The sequence below is a fragment of the Natrix helvetica genome, assembly GCF_964273705.1.
Source record: "Natrix helvetica genome assembly, chromosome: 5".
Lineage (NCBI taxonomy): Eukaryota > Metazoa > Chordata > Lepidosauria > Squamata > Natricidae > Natrix > Natrix helvetica.
In genome coordinates this window covers 21,309,879-21,315,878 of record NC_138551.1, presented here as the reverse complement: position 1 = coordinate 21,315,878, position 6,000 = coordinate 21,309,879, and the positions used below count along the sequence as shown (strand labels likewise).

The window sequence follows — 6,000 nt, the reverse complement described above, 5'->3', positions numbered from 1 at the left end:
GGGGCAGATTTAGATGAAAAGAGGCCCTAGGCTATTCCACTTATGGGGCCCTTTCACCTCCCATTTTTAAGTTTGTAAATTACATGAGAGATAATAAAATACATCATTACTGTGATATATATCAATATATTAAATGAAACATGTTGTAATTGGTACTAACCTTTATAAAAAATGTGGCACGGATAATAAATAAAAATAAAAGGCCCCTCTTGATCTTGAGGCCCTAGGCTGAACCTAGTTAGCCTATAGGAAAATCCGGCCCTGGTTAGGGGTGCAAGGGTCTTGTAACTTGACAGCTTTAAGACTTGCGTGCTTCAAATGCCAGAATTTCTGACCAACATTTTGGTTGCTAAGCAAGAGCGTTGTTAAATGAGTTTCACCACATTTTATAGGTTGGCCACGCCCACCCAGTCACATGGCTGGCAAGCAACTCCCATGGGGTCACATGGCCAGCAAGCCACTCCCACAGGGTCACATGGCTGGCAAGCCACTCCCACAAAAGCAGGCCACACCTACAGAAGAGGTTCTAAAAAAAATTGAAACCCACCGCTGGTATCAGGTGTCACTCAACAGGCAGAAATGAACCATTTAGGCAAGTTCACCAATGCCCAGTACTACAGATAAGGAAGATTTGTTGAAAATATTAGGAAGTCATGCCAAATAATCACAGTAACCACAGGTGCTGCAATCAGTACCAGACTGATTTGAAGTGTTAGTACCACTTTATAAGGCCTAAGTAAGACCACACTTGAAATACTGCAACCAGTTTTGGTCACCACTATATCCAAAAGATGTTGAGATTCTGGAAAGAGTGCAGAAAAGAGCAACAAAGATGCTTAGGGACTGGAGGCTAAAATATATGAAGAACAGTTGCTGGAATTGGGTAGGTCTACTCTAGGGAAAAGAAGGACCAGCAGTGATATTATACCAGAGTTCTAATATTTGAGGGGTTGTCACAAAGAGGAAAGGGTCAATCTATTTTCCAAAGCACCAGAAAGCAGGACAAAAAGCAATGGGTGAAAACTAATCCAGGAGAGAAGCAACCTGAACATAAGGAGAACTTTCTTGATAATTAGAACAATAAACCAGTGGAAGGGTTGCCTTCACAAGTTGTGGATACTCTTATTACTGGATGCTTTTAAAAAGAGACTGGAAAGGAGATTCATCTGAAATGGTATAGGATCTGCTGCTTGGGCAGGGGGTTGGACTAGAAGACCTCCAAAGTCCCTTCCAACTCCGTTACTGACTGGTCTACAGTTCCATGGATCGTCTTTATGACTACAAGACATTTGTTTGTTTGTTTTTAATTCATCCAGTCATCCAGTTTGTCAGCAGTTCTGTTGTATAAAAGTTCAGCAGTTTCCCTCAGAACACTACAGTGCAATCCATCTGATCTTGGAAAGTTAAATGTATTCAAAGAAGAATTATTTTCTGATCCTTCTAATTTAAACATCTTCAATCCCATTCTTCAACATTTCTTGGTGGAGCAGATCCTTTTTTGTTGAAAAAGACAACATTGTCTATCCAGTGGCATCTGTAGCGGGGTTGGGGGGGGGGGTAGGGCAGGAGAGAAGGGAAAGATTGAAACTGATCCGGTGGCAATCACAGCAATGCAATCAAAGCTCTGTCTCTTTTTTCTACATGTTTCACTGTTACACATTCCTACAAAGAGGCAACACTTTTTGGTGACACTAATTGCCATTTTCACTGTTTTTGTCTCCACTTTTAAAAACCAGATAAAGAAAGCAAAGATAATTATAATGCAAGTACATAGTAACACCGTGCCTTGAAAGTATTCAAAGATGAGAAAAGATAGCAGAAAAAAAAGAAAAGAAACAGGGCATAATATATCATTACAGCAATTAACAGTTACAATTCTGTGTATACTTATCTATAGGTAGACCTAAACCTAATGCCAAAATTGAGCCCAAAATTAAAATTTACTCGGTGACTTGTTAAGTGATTTTTGCCCCATTTTATGACCTTTCTTGACACAGTTGTTAAGTGAATCAGGCTTTCCCATTGACTTTGCTTGTCAGAAGGTTGCAAAAGGTGATCACATGACTTTCCCAGGACTTTGCAACCATTCTAGCAATTGCCAAGCAACCTAAATTTTGTTCAAATGACTATGGATAGGTGGCAACAGTCATAAGTGTGAAAAATGGTCATAAGTCACTTGTTTTCAGTGTTGAATGGTCCCTAAATGAACTATAAGTTGAAGGTCATCTGCATATATAAATATGATTCAAGTACATATATATTAATTTATAATACATTTTATAGCTACAGTTCTTTTTAACCTACTGTATTTTATATTTAAAAAAATTGTACACGGTGGCTCAGTGTCTAAGACGCTGAGCTTGTTGGAGCGAGCTCCAGTTCCTGTCCCAGCTTCTGCCAATCTAGCAGTTTGAAAGCATGTACAAATGCAAGTAGAAAAATAGGTACCACCTTTGATGGGAAGAGATGGTATTCAGCAGGTTCTGACCAGTTCTGGAGAACCAGTAGCAGAAATTTTGAGTAGTTTTCAGAGAACCAGTAAATACCAGCTCTGACTGGCTCCGTCCCCATCTATTCTTTGCCTCCCGAGTCCCAGCTGATCAGGAGGAATTGGGGATTTTGCAGTATCCTTCCCCTGCCACGCCCACCAAGCCACACCCACAGAACTGGTAATAACAAATTTTGAATCCCACCACTGGTGGGAAGCTAACTGCATTCCGTGCCCCTTTGGCATTTAGTCGAATGCACATGGGCACATGGGCACGGAGACATCTTCGGACAGTGCTGGCTCTTCAGCTTTGAAACGGAGATGAGCACCGCCCCCTAGAGTTGGGAATGACTAGCACATAGGTGCAAGGAGAACCTTTACCTTATTTTATGTAATGATTCCATGTTTCATTATACTTTTCCATACAGAAAATTACATTTATAGACATTTGGTTCATAGGTGGCAAGTATAGTCAGGTTTGTATTCCCTTGCAGATGGTACTATTTCCATCTTCATTGACTGAACAACTCTCTGATGTTTTTTCTTTTCCTTTTAATTTGTATCTAGAGAAACTCTTTTTGTATTCATCAACACCTTTCACCAACCTTACTAACCATTCTGAGCTTTCGTTTTTCTGACATTATATCGACATTTTTCTTCCTCTTCTCATTAGTTTCTCATTTAATGTTATCCTATTTATCAAGAGTACACTGGAGTTCTCTATGCTGTCCTACTTCTCCTCCTGTGCTATCTGACTTATCATGAACAGATGTTGGAGTTCATTAATACCTTCTTTTTTTAAAATCCAAGATACACATTTGACTGCATGCTGCTTTAGTTTCCATTATGATTAAACAAGTCAGCATTGCGCTATCATTTTCCCATCAATCTACTTGTTACTTCCCGTTCTTCATCTTAATTTCCGTATTGGGAACACTCAAGAGTAGAAGGTCCTCTATACCTTCCTTGCCCTTTAATAAGACATCTGTCAGCAAGACAAGTCAGGAATTTCCCAGAAAGATTTGGCAGAGTTCATCTCTCAAAATATCTACAAGGGAGGGGAAAAAAATTCCCAAAGAATTTTTTATTTTCTTATTCTCTTACATACCATTTTAAGTATACATTCACATAATTGTTATTCTTCTTTACATTTATCATTTTTATACATTTATTATTTCATCTAATAAGTTACAATGTACATTTTGGGTTGCTTTATTTACCATCCCTTCCTCCTTTTGTAACACCTCCTTGTTTTCCCTTTCTTTTCTCCCTCCCTCCTTTCTCTACTTCCTTCCTCCTCTCCTTCCCCTTCCTTCTTCCCTTACCTTTCTCCTACTCCTGCTCTTCCCCTTCCTGCCCTCTCTCCTCCTTTTTCTCTCCCTTCCATCCTCCTCTCCTTACCAAGTGAGGAAAATTTTATAGCTCTACTATTTCATGCATATTTGAAAGATCCACAGTTTTCTTTCAGAATGCATCATTCACAGCTTCTCCTTGGATAGGGGGACAAAAATAGACATCGAGAAGTGTATCGGTTTTATTTGTTTGTCTGCTTATTTTAATCCTGAGGTTCTGCACTGTTTTGCCAATTTCTTTATTTGGGTTTCTGAGAAGGAATGGATGTTATGCAATCTATTCCCCCATCTATTGCTTCTGTTCCTTCTGAACAAATTGTATGAGTCAACCATTGTATTTCAATCCAGAGTCTCATCTCACCAAATATCTATCATGCTTCTTAAATTATATTTGCCTCACTGTACTGACTTGTTTACTTCTCATGCTCTGGGAATTAATGTATAAAGAATTAAGGTCATTCATGCTAAGCCATTTCCTTTCTGATTTTCATTGAGTGGTTTAATAAATTTCATTTTAGCGATACTCCTGCTTTTTTCTATACTGAAGAAATGGTTTTCAATTGTAATGAACTATAATGAAAGGCACTAGATTATAGATATTAAAGTTTGTGACTCAAACCCACCATACTTCTATCGCATATAACATTATCAGTTTTTTTTTAAATGCTGCAAACCATCTCATGTAAACAATGTAAAACAGATTTGGAGACTCTAGAAAGAGTGCAGAGAAGAGCAACAAAGATGATTAAGGGACTGGAGGCTAAAACATATGAAGAAAGGTTGCAGGAACCGGGTATGTCTAGTTTAATTAAAAAAAGGACTAAGGGAGACATGATAGCAGTGTTCCGATATCTCAGGGGCTTCCACAAAGAAGAGGGAGTCAAACTATTCTCCAAGGCACCCGAGGGTAGAACAAGAAGCAATGGGTGGAAACTAATCAAGGAAAGAAGCAACTTAGAACTGAGGAGAAATTTCCTGACAGTTAGAACAATTAATCAGTGGAACAGCTTGCCTCCAGAAGTTGTGAATACCCCAACACTGGAAGTCTTTAAGAAGATGTTGGATAGCCATTTGTCTGAAACAGTATAGGGTTTCCTGCCTAGGCAGGGGGTTGGACTAGAAAACCTCCAAGGTTCCTTCCAACTCTGGTATTGTATTGTATTATGCCAAGAGAACATCTTCTAGATAACTCAGATTATGATCCTCTAAACCAGGGGTGTCAAACTCAAGGTCCAGTAGCTGGAGCCGGCCCATGGGGTTTTAGATCTGGCCCATGGAGCTGCCCTGGAAACAGTGAAGGACTGGCCTGCATTGCCTCTGCCAGCAAAAATGGAACTTGGGAGAGGGCCACATGCGGCTCTCCTGGGCTTCTTTTTTCCTGGCAAAGGGTTGCGGGAGGCCATCGCAGCCGGAAACGGAGCTTGGAAGCCTGTTTTTGCTGGCAGAGCACTTGAGCCACCAAAGGCACCCAGACCCGAGTGATGTTAAGCTGACCATTCCCACCCTGGCTACACCCACCTGGCCTCTCGACATCAAACACAACCCTGATGCGGCCCTCAATCAAGTTGAGTTTGACACCCTTGCTCTCCATCAACATAATTTGAACTTTAAGTTACTGATTTTTGGTATTTCTCTTTCCCTTTCCATGAATTCCGTGAGAACACCACCTCTTTGAAATGGTCAAAGTCTGTGGTGATATAGTTATCCTGTACTGTACAATTCTATTTCTCCATACATGCATTAGCAGGTAGAGGTAATTATCAACCTGTGTTATTTGTGAGGGCTTGAAAACTGTTTCAGAGTTCTAATAGTACAGAATAGCTCATCCACTGGACTTGCTTGTATGTTTGATTGTCTTTTTATGGAGAATTTTTCCACTTGTCAGATTCATTTGCATTGCCTTCAGTTCCTTTGAACTGAAATCTTTAACCTCTCTTTCATCCGTTGAAATGGGACCATTTGCAACGTCCCTCCTTTGACTTTTCCCTTCGAGGAGTGCTACAAGCTTGCATTTTCCAACAGATTGGAAGAGACTCCATAGAACATACAAACTATTACACAATGTCCTTAATATTACAAGCTAGGAAAATCATGCATAGGACTCTGCTAGGCATATAGGAGCCCAGTATGGAACAAAAGATGCTAGAGTCTCAAGATGCT

The 6,000-nt window shown here is 40.0% G+C and overlaps 1 protein-coding gene across 2 annotated transcripts in view; it reads right to left on the bottom strand.

Moving 5' to 3' along the window:
* Positions 1–504: 504 nt before the first annotated feature.
* WDR49 (WD repeat domain 49) overlaps positions 505–6,000 on the bottom strand; it is a 148,759-nt gene continuing 143,263 nt past the window's right edge. For both annotated transcript variants that reach the window (XM_081955592.1, XM_081955593.1), the window contains exon 20: positions 505–1,534. The gene's annotated coding sequence lies outside the window, so the exon portion shown is untranslated. The remainder of the gene's footprint in view (positions 1,535–6,000) is intronic.